Source organism: Mauremys mutica, chromosome 6 (genome assembly GCF_020497125.1).
Source record: "Mauremys mutica isolate MM-2020 ecotype Southern chromosome 6, ASM2049712v1, whole genome shotgun sequence".
NCBI lineage: Eukaryota > Metazoa > Chordata > Testudines > Geoemydidae > Mauremys > Mauremys mutica.
The window spans coordinates 73,915,350-73,936,637 of NC_059077.1; the positions used below are offsets into that span (position 1 = coordinate 73,915,350).

At 40.0% G+C, this 21,288-nt stretch overlaps 1 protein-coding gene across 1 annotated transcript in view; it reads left to right on the forward strand.

Annotated features, from left to right (window-relative positions):
* Positions 1–2,314: 2,314 nt before the first annotated feature.
* PRDM6 (PR/SET domain 6) overlaps positions 2,315–21,288 on the forward strand; it is a 128,956-nt gene continuing 109,982 nt past the window's right edge. The window contains exon 1 of the mRNA XM_045021735.1: positions 2,315–2,393. The gene's annotated coding sequence lies outside the window, so the exon portion shown is untranslated. The remainder of the gene's footprint in view (positions 2,394–21,288) is intronic.

A 21,288-nucleotide genomic window follows, 5' to 3' on the forward strand; every position in this document is an offset into this window, starting at 1 on the left:
CCTTAGTGTTATATTCCTGGGGGCAGTCTCCACACAAAAATTTAAAAATTCTGCAAATTTTATTTGTCAAAATAACACTACATAATCACACCAGTTTCAATTATTTTGGTAATTTATTTCAAAATGCCTTCCAGCAAGTATATCTGTAATAATATAGACACACACAAAAAGTCCCCCAGGAGTAGAGAGTTAAAGAAACCCCTATGACAACCCAGTTCCTGTTTCTCTGCCCCTTTCTCCCCCTCCCTCAGCCCAGCAGAGGAGGGGAGTGGGCAGACACCCACAAAGTCTCCCCCACAGAGCCCAGCAGTGCCCCCCCAACCAATACACCTGAACCCCTTTCCCCTCTTAGCGCCCAGAAACCCACAATCCCTCCCCTCCATAGCCCAGATGCACACCCCCCCTTACTCAGACACCCACCTCCTCCCCTCCCAGAACCCAGGGATCCAGAGGTAGAAACAGCCTGTTGCTCTGTTCCAGGCTTGCACAGAGCTTCCTGTGCACTGCCCTCTCCTTCTCTCAGGGCATGCTGGGAACTGCAGCTACCAGGAGCCCTCTAGCTCAGAGGTTCTCAAACTGTGGTCCATGGACCACTGGTGGTCCATAAGCTCCATTCAGGTAGTCCGTGGTTAGTTCCCTCTAAGGTGCGCACCTGCACGGCTGCACTAATTGGGTGCCTGGACCCTAGAGAAGATGAACATGTAAGGTGAGGAGTTGGCCTTGGGAGGAATAGGGGGTAGGTGGGAGGGGGCAGTGGGGTGAGAAGAGGGGGTGAGGGGAATTTGCAATGTGCAGGACTGCGGCAGGCAGAGAAAGAGGCGACTTCCCCCAGATCCAGGGACAGACGGCCGTCCTTCCCAGCCCCAGCTCAGGGGCTGCCGCGGCGGGGGAGAGGGCGCACATCCATCGCATTAGAAAGGTAAGACTACTGATATTAAAATATGAGATGTGTGCTTTTATTTGTAGAACAAAAAACATTAATTTTTTATAACTTTACAGTAGTTAGCTAACAGTACAAACAACATTTGGAAAGATCATTAAGTGATCCACAGAGACCCTCAGCAATTTTCAAGTGGTCTATGAAAAAAAAAGTTTGAAGAACCACTGCCCTTACTCCCTCTCCCTCCTGCCAGCTGTGTCTTCTATGTGCAAGCTGGGCTCTGCCAGGTCCAGCAGCCCCTAGTGGTGGCTAGCAGCACTGCACTCCATTTCTGTGGGAGAAAGGAAATTCTGCTCTCACAATGTTAATTTCTGCAAAATTCTGCATTGTGCACTGATGCAGAGTTCCTCCAAGAGTAGTGTCAGCAAATCACTGCAGAGAGTGTGTGTAACCCACACAGCTTCTGGCTATGGTGTTCTGTCCTATCTACTTACATCCGAAGAAGTGGGTATTCACCCACGAAAGCTCATGCTGCAAAACGTCTGTTAGTCTATAAGGTGCCACAGGACTCTTTGCTGCTTTTACAGAACCAGAGTAACACAGCTACCCCTCTGATACTTGTCCTATCTAGTGGCCCTGAGACCATTTAGAGAGAGAGAGGAAAAAATGAATCTGCTCTCCAGCCTTAGCTAACAGCTAGTTGGCTTTTAACTCATGGGGTAGAGGCTTATGCTTTAAGCTCCAAAGGCCCCCAGGTTCAAGCCTGCCTGCAGATAACAAGGGTCCGTTGGCATTACATGTGCACAACTGTATTTGTAGCTGTATGCTTTTTGTTTTAAAGAGGAAAAGGACTACACCAGAAGCAAGCCATTATATTTATATAGCTCTCCAATTCCATCACCCACCATGCCTTCCCATTAGCAGGGATAGAAGCTGGATCCTGCTCCAGCAAATCATTTTAACTATGCCTTTGGCTAGTTTTCTTTTCTGATCGGAAACATTTTATATGGTATTCCTCCTGAATATTGATGCCCCTCCTATCTTAGACTTATACTATGTGTCCCAGGAAACTTTGTAGTCTTCAAAGTTTCTGTATCTGAGTAAAAGTGGAAGACATTCACTAATTTTTCCCTAAATCTTTCAAATATAATTCCAGATCTCCACTATTAACCCTTCTGCTGCACCTGCTGCTTGATTCTTGATTGTACTAAGACTGTAGTAAAAAATGTAAGACTTAAGTAAAAAATGTAGTTATCTGGCATGACTGAAAATGTTTGTCAGTGATTACAAGGCAGAACTGAATTGTAAAAAAATGATCAAATTTATCTGGCCATTTGATCCATTAAACTCCATTTCCTCAGGAAAGGGGAAAACAGTAGTGGCTCAGAATCTGGGGAGCCAGTTTCTCCTAGTAATGCTGCTGGAGGAGCTGCTGTAATCAAGAGCAGGTGTCTGAGAGGAACTCAGGTGAGTTGAAGATTCTGCTGCCTCTGTACCCCTGCAGTGATGAAAGGTGAGAGTGGTTGCAAGGCTCTTGCAGTTTGAAGATAATAGTTGAGTTTGGGGAGTGGGCAGGTGATGTGAATGACTTACAATTTTTAGGAAAAATCACCATGACAAACTTACTAGCCTAAGCCCTGATTTTTCAATCTGAGCAAGGTGGGTGGACTCCTGCTCTTGTGCAGAGCCCAGAACTCTTACAGGAGCTTCATCCCTGCAGATCAGCTGAGAATTAGAATTCCTAGTGAGCTTCAGTGCATGGGGCAAGACATTTATTTTGTTTGGATTCTGCTTGTTAGTTTTGCTTGTTTCATTGACAAAATGAGAACTTGTTAATGTTTGTGTAGGTCAGTGGTCCCCAACCTTTTTGTGGCCAGTAGCACATTCATGTTTTCAGAAGAGTGTGGTGGGTGCCAACAGTTTTTCAAGGCTTATTTTGTATTTGTACATTAAATAATATGAAAAACATCATATTTAATGTAACATAATATATAAATCCAGAGAGAAGAGAGAAGCCGGAGAGAAGCCGCGAGCACAGAGAACACCGGCGCCTGCAACCCCAGAGTTCTCTGTCCCCGGCAGGCACGGGGACATGGCTTCTCTCTGGCTTAAGCCGCGGCCCTGCACCTGCCAGGGACCGAGAACACCGGCGCTCACAGCCTGCAGCCCTGGAGTTCTCTGTCCCCGTCAGGTGCGGGGCCGTGGCTTGTCTCCCCTGCTGGGCACTAGGTGGGCCCCTCGCCTGCTGGGAACAGAGAACACCGCGCTCACAGCCTGAGTTCTCTGTCCCCAGCAAGCGCAGGGCTGCAGCTTCTCTCCCCTCCTGGGCACTAGGCAGGTGCACATAAATGCCCCGGCGGGTGCCACGGCGCCCGCGGGCACCACGTTGGAGACCACTGGTGTAGGTGGTAATAGCATTTCGTTAATGACACCATTAGGGATAATTCTGCTGCACATGCACAAAAATATTGTTAATATTTAAAAATCAAAGTAGGCTGGAAACTTTACAGTTTCATACATTGGGTGCCCTTTCTGCCAGTTCTTTAACCACGAACAATAATTGAATATGTGCATCTTTTTTATGTTGGTGTAAGAAATTCATTGATCCTTAAGAGTTAAGGTTCAGCTGACTGCCCTATGTTCATTACATTATATAATACTGGGCAATGTGACTTTCTACTAGTTAGGATTTATGTGGAAATAAAATAAAATTTAATACAAAAACTGTACTAGTTTATTACATTGCATAGATATAAAGAACAGTGAGCAATGCCATGTTAGCTTTGTTAGAAGATAGTTAATGTTGAAAAGAGTGTAAACAGATAGCACCAGCTGAATCAATTTCACTACAGAAATGTCCCCAATTACGCACAAAAGAATTAAAGGTTAAAAATATGGAAAGGATCACTTAAGTCATCCATCTCCTCCATCTTCTTCAACTTACTTTGCCCATTAGTGATATTTATTAATAAAATGTGTTGTTGGCTGTTGGACTTTGAGAAGAATTAAGTTAGTGATGGAACAATGCTGGATATGTTTTATCCTTTTTACAATTTTATAGTGGTAGTTGATAGTATTATTGTCTACTTTTGATGTTAATGTTTTTATGCTTTGATGTGGTTGAGATGAAAGCTGTATGGAGTAAAAGTATTGGAGGGGAATTGTTCTTTGACTGAAAAAAAATCAAGATACATGTGTGTGCAAGTGATGAGGAGAATGCTGACAGTACAATAGAAATAATCCATACCACCAAGTTTCTATTTGTAGTGTGTGAGTCTGGAAGAACAGAAATATGACTGAATGAAACGTTATTTTCTCAACATTATTTAATATGTGTGATAAGTAGCTTGTTTCTTATAACTGTTGTGGGCAAAGAAAGGGTAGTGCAGTGGATTGGTATGACATTGAAGGAGAAAGGATGGTCTGACCGGCGCGGGCAACATTTCCATACTTTCAGTGTTTAACTCTTTGTGTCATGTTAGATTTGAGTGGTGAGCTATGTTGTGTTCATATTATATATCTGGAATTACTCTAAACTCTTTCATTATACCTTTTAGTAAAGGTTTTTTTGCGGGGAGAGAGGTTGCCCAGGTTTTTTAATACTCAAGTGTCTATCATCCATGTACAGAATACTGTTGTAGAAAAAAGAGGAATTTTGTGTGGACTCTAGATAATATTAGCATAAGATCTAATATTTTAGAGAGATAAAAGAATAAGATGATACAGACTGTTTTAAATTCTCATGGAAATGTTATCACTATTGATGATTCAGCTAAATAACTTTTGAAAGAAGATTAATGTAAACAATGTTTAAAGAGGGGGACTCCTAAAGAAGGCAAAAACCTACAATGCTACATAAAGTTTATTTTCCCCATTTGAAAAGGAGTATTTTTTTATTGGAAAATTCCTTTCTGGTCCTAAAGAGGCAACTATGTAGAATTCCTGGCAATGTATATGTCATGACTATCAAATTGGCAGTAGATACAAGTCAGGCAAAAGAAAATGTGATTGGTAGTAATTGTCTGTGGAAAAAAAGAAATCATAATATTTAAATTTGTAATGACTAATTTCTGGCATGATTATTCCAAACTAACTCTTAGAGTTCTGTTCCTCCAGGGCCTCCTTCCTGGAAGCCGTTCTGTGCAGACAGACGCCTGAGTCTGCAGTCACTGGGGCTTCACACAGCCACAGGAGTCTACCTGCACAAAGGAATTTGCAGGATCAAGGCGTTTAGTTTAAGACCCCAATCCTGCAAACACTCAAGAGAGTAACTTTACACATGAATAGCCCCACTGATTTAAACAGGATTGCTCATGTGTCAAGCAACTTGTATGTAAGAGCTCAATCCTGCAAACACTCACATGATTTGCTTCTGTACCCATTGCAGGATTGGAGCCTATGTGTTTGCAGGATTGGGCCCTAAATTTTGTTTTCATGAGCACTGTTAATGCCAACCCTGGAATATAAGATTAATGTGTGATCTTCGGTACGTTGACTGTATTTTTTTAAAGTTTATATTAGGGCTGTCGATTAATCTCAGCTAACTCACGTGATTAACTCAAGAAATTAATTGTGATTTAAAAAATTAATCACAATTAATTGCAATTTTAATCACATTGTGATAAACAAAAGAAACAGTATTTTTCAATTCACCTCATACAAATACTGTAGTGCAATCTCTTTACCGTGAAAGTGCGACTCCGGCTACAACAGTGCCATGAGAACATCTGTTCTCACTTTCAGGTGACATTGTAAACAAGAAGCGGACAGGATTATATCCTGCAAATGTAAACAAACTTGTTTGTCTGAGCGATTGGCTAACCAAGAAATAGGACTGAGTGGACTTGTAGTCTCTAAAGATTTACTTTGTTTTATTTTTGAATGCATGGTTTTTTTGTACATAATTCTACATTTGTAACTTCAACTTTCATGATAAAGAGATTGCACTACAGTACTTGTATTAGGTGAATTGAAAAATGCAGTTTCTTTTGTTTTTTTACAGTGCAAATATTTATAATCAAAAATAAATATAAAGCGAGCACTATGCACTTTGTATTCTGTTTGTATTCAATTGAAATCAATATATTTGAAAATGTAGAAAGCACACAAAAATATTTAAATAAATGGTATTCTGTTATTAACAATGTGATTAATTGCATGATTAATTACGATTATTTTTTTAATCGCTTGAGAGCCCTAGTTTATATATCACCTTTGTCCTAAATGTGGACAGAAGTATTGTTTTGCATATTAACATGTTTTGACATTGGTAGCATTTTTAAATTGATCAAGGTATATGAAACTATCCAGATAGAAATCCTGTGGGCTATTAAAAGAATACATTTCAACTCTAGTTGTGGGGGCACTATGTATTTTGGTTCTTTTGATGATATTTTGTTTTGGTGCTTGTGGTCCTCTAGTGCAATCAGTGAAACATTTAAAAATAGAATTTTCCACTGCTTGACATCCTTCAGTTTAACCAATCGGGACTGGAAATAGGTGTTTCATAGCATTTGACTGGTTTTTTACAATTTAAAATTTGTAAACAGAGCTAAGCATATAGCAACTGACAGATTTTGATTTCTAGTAATACTAGTATTGGCAGTAATTTCATGGCTTTCTTTTAGTACTGTGGCGTACTAGTGCGTTATGATTTTACTGTTGAGATTTAGAAATATTTCATACACAAACTGTACTAATATCACATTACACAGGTAAAAAGAATGCTGGGCACAACATATATAATAATAATATTGTGCACTTCTATAGGTCCTTTTGTCATCATTAACTGCTTGACAGCTGCCAGGAATAAAGCTTGGAAGAAAATACTATGTCGATTAGTGTTTCCATGATCAAGCCTTTATTATGGAATTTCCTAACTTTGATGTGGGTTTAATTCTGAACCTTGAAGTCAGTGGAGTTGTGTCAGCTTACTCCAGTCATGAATTTCACGTTATATAATTTCAAGCTGCCATATTACATCTTATTTGTATTTGATTTTAGTATATTGCTCACTAAAGCTACACATGTGCTTAAAGTTAAGTGTGTGCATGTGTTTTTGCAGGATTGGGCCCTAAGAAGTTACACCACTTCTTTTTATGTACATTCTGTGTCATAAGAATAACAGCTGTAAAAAGTCAGGGCCATAGTATACTTTTTATATACTTGTAAGTACCAATAGAAAAAAAATCTAACCAAGGCACTATATATGGTCTTCATTGATAATGGTGAAAGAAGAGGGTTTTTTTTTCTTTTTCCTTTATGTGACTTCAGAAGGGTGGGGAATATATCATACTTTCTGTCTGTTCTACTAAATCACTCATAAATTGGCTTAGACTTCTCCTGTCATCTGGTGCACTTACTGCAAAATAAATGTGTCCTTTACTCCAGATGAGTGCCTTCCTTTTCATGGATAGTTATTAAGCTTTTTAAGTTCTGTATCCATATACAATTTTTAGCTGTCACCCTTCTCCCTCTAATAGTCAAAAAAATTATATAGATGATCCAAGCAGTATGTTTCAAAAATATTGCAGCTGGAGCAAGCAACTTTTATGGCTTTGAGCTCAATTATTTACAAAACATCTGATCTATCTGTGATTGCACCCATTGGTGGAGTTAGTGAGCATAGTTAATTAGATGTCTTCAAATCACCAGGGCCTGATGAAATGCATCCTAGAATACTCAAGGAGCTGACTGAGGAGATATCTGAGCCATTAGTCATGGATGATGGGAGACATTCCAGAAGACTGGAAAAGGGAAAATATAGTGCCCATCTATAAAAAGGGAGATAAGGACAACCCAGGGAATTACAGATCAGTCAGCTCAACTTCTGTACCCGGAAACATAATGGAGCAAATAATTAAGAAATCAATTTGCAAACACCTAGAAGATAATGGGGTGATAAGTAACAGTCAGCATGGATTTCTCAAGAACAAATCATGTCAAACCAACCTGATAGCTTTCTTTGACAGGGTAACAAGCCTTGTGGATAGGGGGGAAGCAGTAGATGTGGTATATCTTGACTTTAGTATGGCTTTTGATACTGTCTTGCATGACCTTCTCATAAACAAACTAGGGAAATACAACCTAGATGGAGCTACTATAAGGTGGGTGCATAACTGATTGGAAAATCGTTCTCAGAGAGTAGTTATCAGTAGCTCACAGTCATGCTGGAAAGGCAGAACAAGTGGGGTCCTGCAGGGATTGGTTCTGGGTCTGGTTCTGTTCAATATCTTCTTCAATGATTTAGATAATGGCATAGAGAGTACACTTATAAAGTTTGCGGATGATACCAAGCTGGAAGGGGTTGCAAGTGCTTTGGAGGCTAGGATTAAAATTCAAAATGATCTGGACAAACTGGAGAAAAGGTCTGAAGTAAATAGGATGAAATTCAATAAGGACAAATGCAAAGTACTCCACTTAGGAAGGAACAACAGTCAGTTGCACACATACAAAATGGGAAATGAGTGCCTAGGAAGGAGTACTGCAGAAAGAGATCTGGGGGTCATAGTGGATCATAAGCTAAATATAAGTCAACAGTGTAACACTGTTGCAAAAAAACAAACATAATTCTGGGATGTATTAGCAGGAGTATTGTAAGCAAGACACGAGAAATAATTTTTCTGCTCTAGTCCGCGCTGATTAGGCTTAGCTGGAGTATTGTGTCCAGTTCTGGGCACCACATTTCAGGAAAGATGTGGACAAATTAGAGAAAGTCCAGAGAAGAGCAACAAAAATGATTAAAGGTCTAGAAAACATGACCTATGAGGAAGATTGAAAAAATTGGGTTTGTTTAGTCTGGAGAAAAGAAGACTGAGAGGGGACATGATAACAGTTTTCAAGTACATAAAACATTGTTACAGGGAGGAGGGAGAAAAATTGTTCTTCTTAACCTCTGAGGATAGGACAAGAATCAATGGGCTTAAATTGCAGCAAGGGCGGTTTAGGGTTGGACATTAGGAAAAAGTTCCTAACTGTCAGAGTGGTTAAGCACTAGAATAAATTGCCTAGAGAGGTTGTGGAATCTCCATCATTGGGGATTTTTAAGAGCAGGTTGGACAAACACCTGTCAGGGATAGTCTAGATAATACTTAGTCCTGCAGGGGATGGGACTAGATGACCTCTTGAGGTCCCTTCCATTTCTGTGATTCTGTGATCTAGCGTGTAGTAATTCATTTTAATTCTGTGCTTTAGTATATTTCTTATAACTCCACAGTAAGGCAAGTTTCCTTACAAAAATGTTAGCTGTGGGATCTCAGGAAGTGTAGACAGTCAGATTTCTTGGCTTTCAAAACAAATGAATTAAAACTTCATTCTGGCATTTGCAAGCAGTGTTTGCTCTGACTTATCATCACTTACAATAAAGATTCTAGAATCAGAATTATGGCCTCGACCCTCTGGACACTTACACATATGCTTAACTTTAAGCATAAGAGTAGTCCCATTGACATCAGTTTAGCTCACATGTTTAAAGTTAAGCACATGCATTAAGTGTTTGGAGGATCTGGGTCTTTGTTAGCAACTAGTAGTAACAGTTGTAGAAATGTATATTATGGTAGCACCCAAAGGCCCAAATCAGGATAGACCCCCATTATACTGAGCACTCTACAGACACAGGAAAGACAATCCCTGCCCTGAAAGGCTTACAATCTAAAGTAGTAGTGGACAACCTGCGGCTCGCAGGCTGCATGTGGCCCATCAGGGTAATCCGCTGGTGGGCCGCCAGACTGTTTGTTTACATTTGCACAGCCACCCGCAGCTCGTAGTGGCCACGGTTCACCATTCCCGGCCAATGGGAGCTGCGGGAAGCAGCGCGGGCCTGGCAAGAGACAGCATGTCAGAAGGCATAGAGGTGTTTAAAGTAGAAACTGACTTCCAGAAAGCAAAGGCTGGTAATTCTGGTATAGCGAAGATAAAGGTGACAATGAACATCATGATAGGTTAGTAAATCAATGAGGTGGGATGGGGCTAAATTATAAAAGGCCTTGGATGCAGAGGTGAACGAAGAGCCAATTGAAGGATGCTGAGGGAACTGATGTGTTCAGAGCAGTGAGACATGAAGATGATCTTAGCGGCAATTTTCTGAATAGACTGAGGGGAGGCAGGTTGTAGTAGTCAAGGTTGGAAAAGAGGAAGTTGTAGTAACCTATACATGAAATAACTACACTTAAGCAAGAGTTTTGGCTGTGTGGACAGAGAGAGGGAAGGCTAGACTTTAGGCATTTTTAGATGTAAGAAAAAGTGGTAAGATTTAGAAATGGCTTAAATATGTAGATCCAGTGAGAGACAATGCCAAGGTATCGGTATAGCGCCTGCAGAAGACTGAGAAGAGGGTGGTGGTGTCCATAGTGCTTAGTTTATTTGAAACACGGATAGATGGTAGTTTGCTATTCAACTGCAATGTTGACTTTGCAATCCTGACAGTAATACAACTTTAGCTTTGTCAGTAAAGTAAAGAAGTATCACTTAGAAGACACACAGGTAGGCTGTTGCAATGTTTTTAAAGTCAGTTTTGTTTATGCGTTTTGGAGAGGTTTCTAAAATGCATGGTTTATAAAACTTTTCTCACTCTGAGTCTTGTGCAGTTGGAATCATAGTAAGGCACTTCCCACTTACAAGTAACATTTTCAGATGTGCTCAGGTAACATAGGCACATAAATCCCATTTTCAAAGTGACCTAGGCACTTAGAGGCCTATGCATCATTGAAAGTTAATGGCACATAGGCATCTAAGTCACTTTTGAAAATGGGACTTTAAGCCATTTCAATACTGTTGAAAATTTTACCCCAGTCTGTACAGGAGATAACAGAGAAAAAAGTACCAGTAAAAAAATCCCTTCAGACTATTTAAAACATTTCTAAAATAGCATTTCTGACAGACATGTAGTATATACATAATGCATGATTATGGGGTGTGGTAGAAGGCAATTGTCTGGAATGACTTGCTTAACTTGCTCATGTCATTGCCACTTTTCAATAATTAATTCATCACAAACATACACCATCATGTATGCTCTCTGTATTTACTGTACGGCAAGTCTGCCAAACTTTAAGCAGCCTTAATTGCTAACATTTGTTCTTAACACACTGCCACTAAAATTGTTTTATGTTATCGTTCGCTACTTCTGTGATCCATTAATGTGAGGCATTAAAACACAATAGGAAATTGAGGAGATTTATTAAATGGTTTGAACAAAGACAGTTAAAATAATGAGCTCAAGTCAACGATGTTTTATGTAGTTATTTTTACAGTATGTTTTCATAGATACCTACTTCACAATGTATTTTATACATTAAAATGTTTTGATTTAATTGTAACACCATTTACAAAACTAGAAAAAGTCCAACACTTAAGATTATTTTACCGGGTGCCTTGTTTTCCTCAAGTCTGGAAGCATTCCTTAATTATATTGTGGAAGGTAAAACCAGAGCATTATAAAAGGCTAGAGAATCTCACTTTTGTTATCAAATCTATTCCATTATTGACAATCCTGCCCTGTCCTAATGTCTTACAATGGTATTGTTTTTCTGTTAAAAAATGGTGATATTTGGAGACTCAAACCCAGATCTGAAATGACTACGTGGAAGATGATTTACTCCAAAATTCATTTTTACATATGTCTTAAAATATGCCCCTGGCTTCTAGCAGCAGCAGCAGACTAGAAGCAGAGCAGATGTTTCTAGATTGTATCTAGGGACATGTCAATGGTATCCTTAGAAACAGAAAGATTTTGGCTTGGCAAAACAACTGGTGGCATTTTTCTTCTCATTAAAACATCAGCTTGATAAAGTCCATATACTGCTGTGTTCCAAAATGTTCAAGCTTTTTTAAACATTAACATTCTTATCATTTCATTGGCCCATTGCAGACCGCTAGCAAACTAGCTTTTTACAGATCTCTTCCTTTCAGATCTTTCCTTCCATCATCTTGACAAGTGAGAAAAAAGTCATTCCTAAAATTGCCAGTAATGGATACTGTTCAGGACGGAGAGATTACAGTAAACATTTTAAACCAATTCCAAGAAAGTTTTCATTCCTTCTTGGGGCTATGCCCTGTCTTGTTCCCAGTTGAGGGAAAATCCAATGCCTTCTAAGATTTAGCAGTGTTCTATGTCAAAATTCTCCAACTTCAGACAGCATAGCCAGCAGAATGACAGCTTTATATGTAACTCTTGGTAGAGGAGTTTAGTAGTTTTGTAAATCCAGACTATATTCACAACAGTTGTACTAATACATTTCCATAAAATTGTACTGAAATAGCAGATGAAGTGCAAACTCCAGTTTTCACACTCAGGACACCAATCTGTAAATTAGAACTAGTAAATCTTCAATGTGAAGACAAAATTGGTAATCATTTCATAAACATGCAGGCTATGTGTATATATCTAATGCAGAAAATGTTCCCATGGAAGATAAACAATGTCATCCTCATCTAAGATGTTGTTTTTTAACGATGTGGGTCATAAATTATGTAATTAGGCAACTGGATGCGAAACTATTTAGGAAAACAAAATGGGTGTTTGAAATGTAAATTAGAAACTAGACCTTTAAGACCAACGTAAATTCAGTTTTTTTTCAAAATGGTATTTGTCAATCTTGGGAGCAGGCTATTCAAGAGCATGTATGAAGCCTTCCAACACTGGTACCCTTATTGGCTGATCTTCTCTCTCCATCTTCTATCTGTAATGTTCCCCTATTAATTGCATTGTCTGTCTGAATAGGTCTGTTAGATTTGATAGTGTCTGAGGTAGTCTGTGAGTACCCATCCACTTGGCAAGGGATATTGATTGGGGTGGGACTATGAGCCTTCGCATAGGATCTTCTCTGCCATTGTATGTGAGGGGGAGAAGATAGATTTCATGGGGCACTGCTCAGAAGTGATGCTGATCTACTGCTGGACTTGAGCCTCTCCCATCAGTTAAAGAGGGCTTCTGTGGCCTATGCCTGTCAGTTCAGACGCAGGGGGCTTTTGTACATAAGAGAATAACTGTCTTGCCCAGAGGAAATGTTACCATATGGGGCTAAATGAGTGAGACTATAAATGCTTCAATCTTCATCTTAGGGTTGCCAACTTTCTACTCGCATAAAACTGAACACTCTTGCCCTCCTCCCTGTCCCACCTCTTCTCTGAGGCCATGTCCCCCGCTCACTCCATCCCCCCTCCCTGTCACTCACTCTCCCCACCCTCACTCACTCATTTTCACCCGGCTGTGGCAGGGGTTGGGGTGCAAGAGGGCTGAGAGCTCTGTCTGGGGATGTGGGCTCTGGTGTGGGGCTGGGGATGAGGGATTTGAGATCCAGGAGGGGGCTCTGGGCTGGGGATGAGGGTTTGGAGTGTGAGAGGAGGCTCTGGGCTGGGGCAGGGGGTTTGGGGAGTGGGAGGGCGGGTGAGGACTCCGGCTGGGGGTGCTGGAGATGAGGAGTTTGGGTTGCAGGAGGGTGCTCTGGGATGGGACTGAGGGGTTTGGAGGGCGGGAGGGGGATCAGGGCTGGGGCAGAGGTTTGGGGTGCGGGAAGGAGGGTGAGGGTGGAGGCTCCAGGTGGCGCTTACCTCAAGCAGCTTCCGGAAGCAGCGGCATGTCCCCAGTCTGGTTCCTACATAGAGGCGCGGCCAGGCGGCTCTGCGCTCTGCTCCGTCTTCACAGCCAATGGGAGCTCCAGGGGCAGCGCCTGCAGATGGAGCAGCATGTGGAGCCCCCTGGCTGCCTCTACACCTAGGAGCCAGACTGGGGACATGCCACTGCTTCTGGGAGCTGCGTGGAGCCACGGCAGGAAGGGAGCCTGCCTTAGCCCCACCTGTGTTACTGACCAGACTTTTAATGGCTGGAGCCGCCAGAGTCCCTTTTGGACTGGACATTCCAGTCAAAAACCGAACAGCTGGCAACCTACTTCATCTCCAGAGGGAAAGACTTTAAACACTGCTTAATTCTGCAGAAGGGTTTTCCCCTCCTCTCTATGAATGGGAAACTTGGGACAGGAAGCAGATTATTTGTCAATGTTAACCTGAAACTCAGACACAGTAGTAGTTAACAGGGAACATGTGGAGTTAGGACCTCTGGATTTTTTTCCAAATTTTTCCACTGTTCTCTTTGTGGTTTGGACAAGTAGTTTCCCCTTTCTGTGCTTCAGTTTCCCCATCTGGAAACTTAATTATTATAATACCTGCCTGATACTCAGAGACTGGTGATAGCTAACTCCTTCTCTCCAAAGGCCCTCATCTGCAGGGTCCTACAGCAATACACACTATCCCATCATCTCTTCAATATCTACATGAGACCATTTTGGAGAGAGACCCTGGTGCAGCTGCCTACAATATGTTGAGGACCCTTAGCTATATACTTTATTCTCAACTGAAGCAACCAGCTCTGCTACTAAGATATCAGAATGCCTATAAGAAATCAGCTCTTCAATGATGAGCAACTGGCTCAAACTGAGTTCTGGTAGCATCTCTCTGGTTTTGGTTGGAAAGGGGCATTGCTCTGAAGACCTGGCTAAGGTGTTGTCTTCACATCACAGTGGTGCCATTGGGGTCCTGTTTGACTCCTTGCTAAATTTGGTTGGCCAGCTAGCATCAGTATCTAAAATGCCTTCTTTCACCTCCAGTTTGCTAGGAAACTTCCTCCCTGATGAAGACCTGGCATAGTGATTCCTGCAAGAATGTACAGGCTGCCCCCGGTACAGAGTATGACTGCCTGCCTTCTCCGCGGCTCAGGCTGCCATGAACATATCAGGCCTTTGCTAAAGTCTCTCCTCTGGCTCCAAGTCAGCTTCTGATCCGAGCTTCTGGTCCTGATCTTCAAAGCAATTAATGGATTAAGCCCCAGCTACATCAGAGACCAAATGTTGATCTATGAACCACTAAGACAGCTGCACTAATCTGGGACAATGCAGATCACAAAGCTCAGGACAAAGTGTCCTAGACCTGGGGGAAAATATTCTCTGTCCAGGGGATCTAGCTCTGGAACAAACTACAGAGGACATGAGACAGATCCAGAGTCTGTCTTTAGGAAACACTGCAAAACACCTTCAAAAAGACCTTTCCTTGTTGGAGAAAGATGTTTCCACTCATTCTGAATTACAGACACATGGAAATTCAACAAAAAATCATCAACTCAAATAATGGAGATACAGCCTTATCTGGAGGAAGTGTGGGATAGAATTATCTTGGAGAATGTAGTCAGTAGCTGACATTGGATAGGTTTTATGTTGGGATATTTAAAGCTACCTGTCTATGTTATCAAGCCACCATCATGTTGAAAAGCAAAAAGATGGAAAGTAAAACAACAATGAAAATAAAGGACCCAGCCACTCAGATGAGTAATCACATTTGACTTCAATGGCCCTACATGAGTAAGGGCTGTAAGATATAGTGCACATCCTGAATTATAGCAGTATGAACCAGTGATAGACAAAGGTGAAGTTGCTTATAGTTGTAATCTGTTGGTTAGTTACAGATTGTTTATATTTTACTGTCTGAAAAACAATTGCAGCATATTTGAAACAGCATATTTTAAAATAGTAGCATTGGTTATTATCAAAATGCTTTAACTGTTCCTTAAGGAAACTTTTTTGGGGGGGGTCTTATAAGTATTTGAGTGTCTTTCCATGGAACATTGCTGCAGTAGATGTACACACAAAGAACAGATTTGAAATAACTTATTTTTCTTATGCCTTTATTTCCCTAGCCGCCATTTGCCATGGTTTATCTCTACCCCCCCCCCCACATACAGCCATCTCCATTGCTTATTATATCCTTGGGTTGTCTTTATTAAGAATCTTTTAAAATAAAGCACTATACAAATGTTAAGTGTTGGCAGTGCTGTTGTTATCAAAATGTTCAGGTTGTTGAGCTCAAGAATATGGCTGTACTTATGCACTCATAGTTCATACAGTCAGATCTACTCTCTTGTCTCCCTCTGCTTTTCACCTCAAAGTCCCTCTTTGTGGCATTCCCTTCATCTTTTCTGTTATTGAGATTTGAATGATAGGGGAACCCATCTTGTAGCTAGCACTGTAATCCTCTAATTTTGGGATTGAGATGTACCACTAACTTAAATCTTTGCTAAGGGTTGAATTTTTGGTGCTTTGAGGGCTTTTCTAATTATAAAACCCATAATAGTGGAATTTTCCAGTATCCTCCACAACGTTATCTGCACCATCCACAAGCAGGGGCAGGTGGGCTACTAACATATCTGTATTGCCTTCAATCTTATGAAAATTGACTCTGAAGCCATTGGATGGTGAAGTGAATTTCTCAGAGAGTTTCATAAAATAAGGGCCAGCAGCAACATTTTATTCTCTTCTTCAGCATGCAGCAGTAAACTGAAGTCTCTGATACTTATTAACATGGAAAAAAGCATAAGATGAACAAGACAAAGCCAATATGAATTTGGAGACAATTTGAAAAACATTTTGCAACACACCATTTGACACCCAAATCTTTACCATTCCTATTTTCAGAAGTAGGTCCAAGAACAACGTTATACTCAGTGATCTAGCTGCCATGAATAGGACTTTCAGTGGCTTTAACCAAAGGCTCTATTCATCAAATTTAAGGGCACAGGCAAAGGAAATTGATTCATTTCTGGACCGGTTTGACTTTCCACAGTGAAATTTATAAAAAAGAGAAACAAGTCTGAATGCTCCAGTTCATTCTATGGCTATTGCCAGCACATAATAAGGTAAGATGCCCAGTCAGTTCCTTTCACTCACACCTTTAGTTGAAGCTGTTATGCCCCATCTCTTCTGAATGAGCTTCATAAATTCACAGATAACTGTTATGGTTAACCCTGTGCAGGTGCAACATCAAAGCCAGAATAGCCACAGAATATCGTGGGGTCGTGGATCCTGCCTCCCTCCCCTATGGAGTGTAGTGTCCCTTGGGCTAGAAAGAGATACATCTATGGTGTTGGAATCATTTTGGCAGTGTGCCTTTTAATGATCTATTTGTATTGCCTCTTTAATTTGTTCTTATCTAGTTTTAAACTTTATGATTGTTTCAACACTGTAACAGATATTCCAGCTGCAACTGAAATGCAGAATCAAACACTAGAGAAGAGACAATCCCAAGTCACACAGTCCAGCTCCCTGCCAGTGCAGAATTACTTCATTTCTAGTGTGTTTCTAGTCTAATTTTAAATGTCTCAAGTTATGGGACTTTTTAAAAGATCTATTTAGATCATAAACTCTTTGGGACCGACACACAGCACAGAAAGTATCGCCCTGGAGTCTAAGTGTGAGCACCAGCCCAAACTGCAACTTCAAAGCACTGTCTATGTGGCTACTTTTCAAGTGCTAGTGTCAGCCCTGCTGTCCTGAAGCTGTCAACCCTGGGCTGGGAAGCTTGCTCTCCTGTGCCTCCCAAAGGTGCTCTCTCCTGTGCCTCCCTCCTGCCTCCTGGCCCCTATACTACGCACTGGTGAGGGTCCCCTTTGGCATGCATTCCTTCTTTCCTCTTTGTGGTCTGTGTTATTCCATCCAAAAGACCTCTTTCATGTTCAGTCTGCTAGTTTATGCACCTCTTGTATGAAAAGTCACATAATCTCTTGCTGCAAGAACCTTCTCCTCTGCAGCTCCTGTCCAGAAGAATAGCTTTTCTGGAGCTATTCTCACCTCATTGACTCTGCAGTTCATTTACCTTCTCACCTCATTGATTTTCTATTTTATTTTGAATACCTTCAGACTATCTCATCTGAAAACATCTCTTCTCTCTTGTATGTCTTAATTTCTTTCTCCCATTCCTGCCAATTTTAATATTGTGCCCACATTATTTAACTGGTTTTGAGATCATTTGGATGAAAGGCACTATACAAAGTAAAGTTGTTTGAACTTATGTTACTTAAGCAGTGCAATAGGAATTTACAGATATTGTGATGTTAGTTCTGGGATCAGCAACCTTTCAGAAGTGGTGTGCCAAGTCTTCATTTATTCACTCTAATTTAAGGTTTTGCATGCCAGTAATACATTTTAACGTTCTTAGAAGGTCTCTTTCTATAAGTCTATAACTAAACTTGTATGTAAAGTAAATAAGGTTTTTAAAATGTTTAAGAAGCTTCATTTAAAATTAAATTAAACTGCAGAGCCCCCCAAACCGGTGGCCAGGATCTGGGCAGTGTGAGTGCCACTGAAAATCAGCTCATGTGCCGCCTTCGGCACGTGTGCCATAGGTTGCCTACCCCTGTTAGTTGCTAGTAAATGTAATATTCACCACTTTTGTTTGTCTGAGGTGTTTTTTTCTGATAATCTAATCTCTATTTACAATTTATTGTAAAAGAGAGGGGTAAAGTTTAACAGTTAAAGCAAGAGAATCAGGGTCATGAATTCAGAGTTCTAATCATGCTACTCACATTGACTCCTTCTGTGGCTTTGGACAAATCTCTTAGGCCCCAAAACTGCAGACATTTACATACACATTTATGCACATCTGAGTAGTTCCATTGACTTCAAGGGGAATATTCATGTCCATAAAGTCAAACATATGCAATAATGCTTACAGGCTTGAAGCCTACATATCACTTTCCCCATCTGGTGGGGAGCAGTTTGAGGATCCATTAATATTTGTAAAGTGCTATGGAGATAAAAAAAAATTGCTATTTAAGTGCAAAATACAATTAACTTTGTTACCTGCACTTTCAGTTGTTCACTCTTGACCAAACCTGGAGGTCTTTATTGAATAAAATCTGAGTAAAACGTGAGTAAGGACCTCAGAACCTTATATACAGTATACCTTATATACCTTATATTCCTTGTTAACTGAACACAGTGGTCCACCACATGAATAGAATCTTTGCTTCTATTACTGCCCAACCAAGTGAAATTCCTCATTTTCTTAAATAATTGACACTAACTACACCTGTAATTGCCCTTGCCATTACTCTCATGTGCTCCTTGGTACAATAGGGACCTTTAAAATGTGAAGGTTATAGGCCATAAGTTAAATACTGTTTGAGGACTTCTTGACTTCATGTACACTTACAGGTTTGGACCATATAAATGCATACAGAGATGCTTTGAAATAAGCCAGATCTGCTTACTATTCCAATTTAATTGCAGAACGGGCAGACTGCCCTGCTCTCTTGTAATTTTTATTGCAGGGAAGCTGTCTAATCTGGCTCTTCCTCCATCATCAGAACTTTATGAACTGTTCACATTCTGCATTGAGAACAAAATTAAGATCACTGAGAGTCAGCTGCCCTCCAATGACACTGCCAACACTAACAGTTCTGTAATCCCAAATACTGAACTTGTCACAATTCTCAAACCACAAGTACTTTCAGCATTTTATGCTCTAACACCCCAGGGCTCTATTATGCTTTGCCAAATCTCTGATGTAAATAGTTATGGTTTTTCTTCACTCGCTAATCCCTCTGGGTTCTTGATTGTTAATCTCAATTTATTGGTGGGGAGTTTAATAATGTCATAAAATAACTATTATCAATCCAGTTTTAAAGAAAAAATCTTACTAATAGAAGTCCCAATGAGTTGCCATCCAAGAGTCAGACTTCACTTTTTCTTAGTGATAATAACACATTGCAACTGTGGCAATATCTTTTAAATCAAAATGTCTTGGCTTCTTTGTAGTCTGGATTTTGTCCTCTGTACTTTGAAACACCCCTCTTAAGAGTTTATTTTGATCTTCAGACACTGGTTGATGAATTTTTTGCTGCTGCTGCTGCTTGACCTTTCTACTTCCTTTGACATTATTTTGATCATAATATTGGGTCTCTTGGAAACCAAGAATGATTTAATTTTCTTTTTGTTGAGTCTAGTATACATATATTATCTCTCTCACAGAGAGAGAGAATCTGCACACAATGTAGGATAAAGTGGACAACATTATAAGGAACAATTACAAAAATCAGTTATTACAGGAGTCTGTGTAATATCAATTGTCTGAAGATTAACAATCCTCTCTTACAAGAAAATACATAGGTTAATTCACCATACTACAAATAAAACTAATCATAATAGTAATTAATATCTAGCCCATGAGATTTTTCATCCATGGATATCAAAGCATTTTACAAAGATGGCTAAGTACCACTTTCTCCAGGTTATAAATGGGAAATCTGAGTCAGAGAGAACATGCCCAAGGCCACTCATTGAGTCAGTGGCAGAGCTGGAACACTATCCAAATTCCTGACTCTCAGTCTCATGCCCTGTCCATTGAATCACCTTCAACAGTCTCATATATACTTAGTGGCGTGGTTTTTCTCTGAGCTGTCGATACACAATATAATTCTTTTTAGTAGGATCATTTGTGTCTACCTCAATCCAAGTCTTACATGTTCTTCAAAGTTCTGTTGCAGGTCACATTCTTTGAAGTGTGTTTTTTACTGGCTTGTATTTGCCTCATGATGTACTCTGATACTACACAGTTTGCTGTTTCTGCTTTGGTATGCAGGTAACAAATCTGTCCCTCTTCCCAGGCTGTTTCTATTAGCATTGTTTTTTTTCCACTCAGCTCTCCTCACAGAGACATAGAAAGCTAAATTGTTGCATCCTTGGTTCCAGAAACAAAGTGCAGCTAATTTCCTATTTGCATTCTTCATAGATTATTTTAGGCTGACCTAGGTATTCCTGTCCCATTAAGTGCTATTTTTTAACATTTATTATGCTGTAGACTTTGCATAGGTAATATTTTTAGATTTCTTTTTGGTTACGTTAGGATTTAGTTAGAGCTGTGCTTTTTTGAAAGGACTGCCAAAATACTGATTCATTCCTCTTTGAAGATTAGATTATTTTAAATGTGAACCCCTCTTAATGTCAACATCAGTTTGCCAGAATATTCTGAAATTATCTGGAATATTCCAATAAGTGATCTGACTTTTATCAAGCTGAAAATGAAATCACCAAAGTGGAGACATTGCCTTCCAATTTTTTAAAGTTAAAAAAATGAAGTCATAATTCCAATCTTCTTGCGCCATTGTTTTACATGCAACCCATGATTCTAGGCTGAATACATAAAATAATATTAGTGTAGGTAATTGAGAAGATACTTGTGCTGAGTGCAATAATTAACATTGTGTGTTATTTGGAGAAATAAATACAGATTTTTCAATTGACATTAAATGGGAAAATGCTTAAAATGTGATTTTTTTAAAATGACTGTAAAAATAACATAATGAGGGTTCCATGTTCCCTTCCATTCTCTCAATGTTCTATATTAAATTTGCTCTGTTTGAAAATAAAGTGATGGTTTTGATTTAGTGCCAGTCCTTCAAACCCAACCTGCAATCTGAAAGTCAAGCAGTGTTTTTTCTGATTGCACATTATCACATGTAGTAAAAATTCAATAATTCAAATGTAGCTAACAGATCTCTTTTATGATGCACAAACCAGAAGAGAATCCAGTTTATTCTTCCACAGCTGTGTTGACTCTGCACACCGAAGAGGAATTGAATTGTAAAA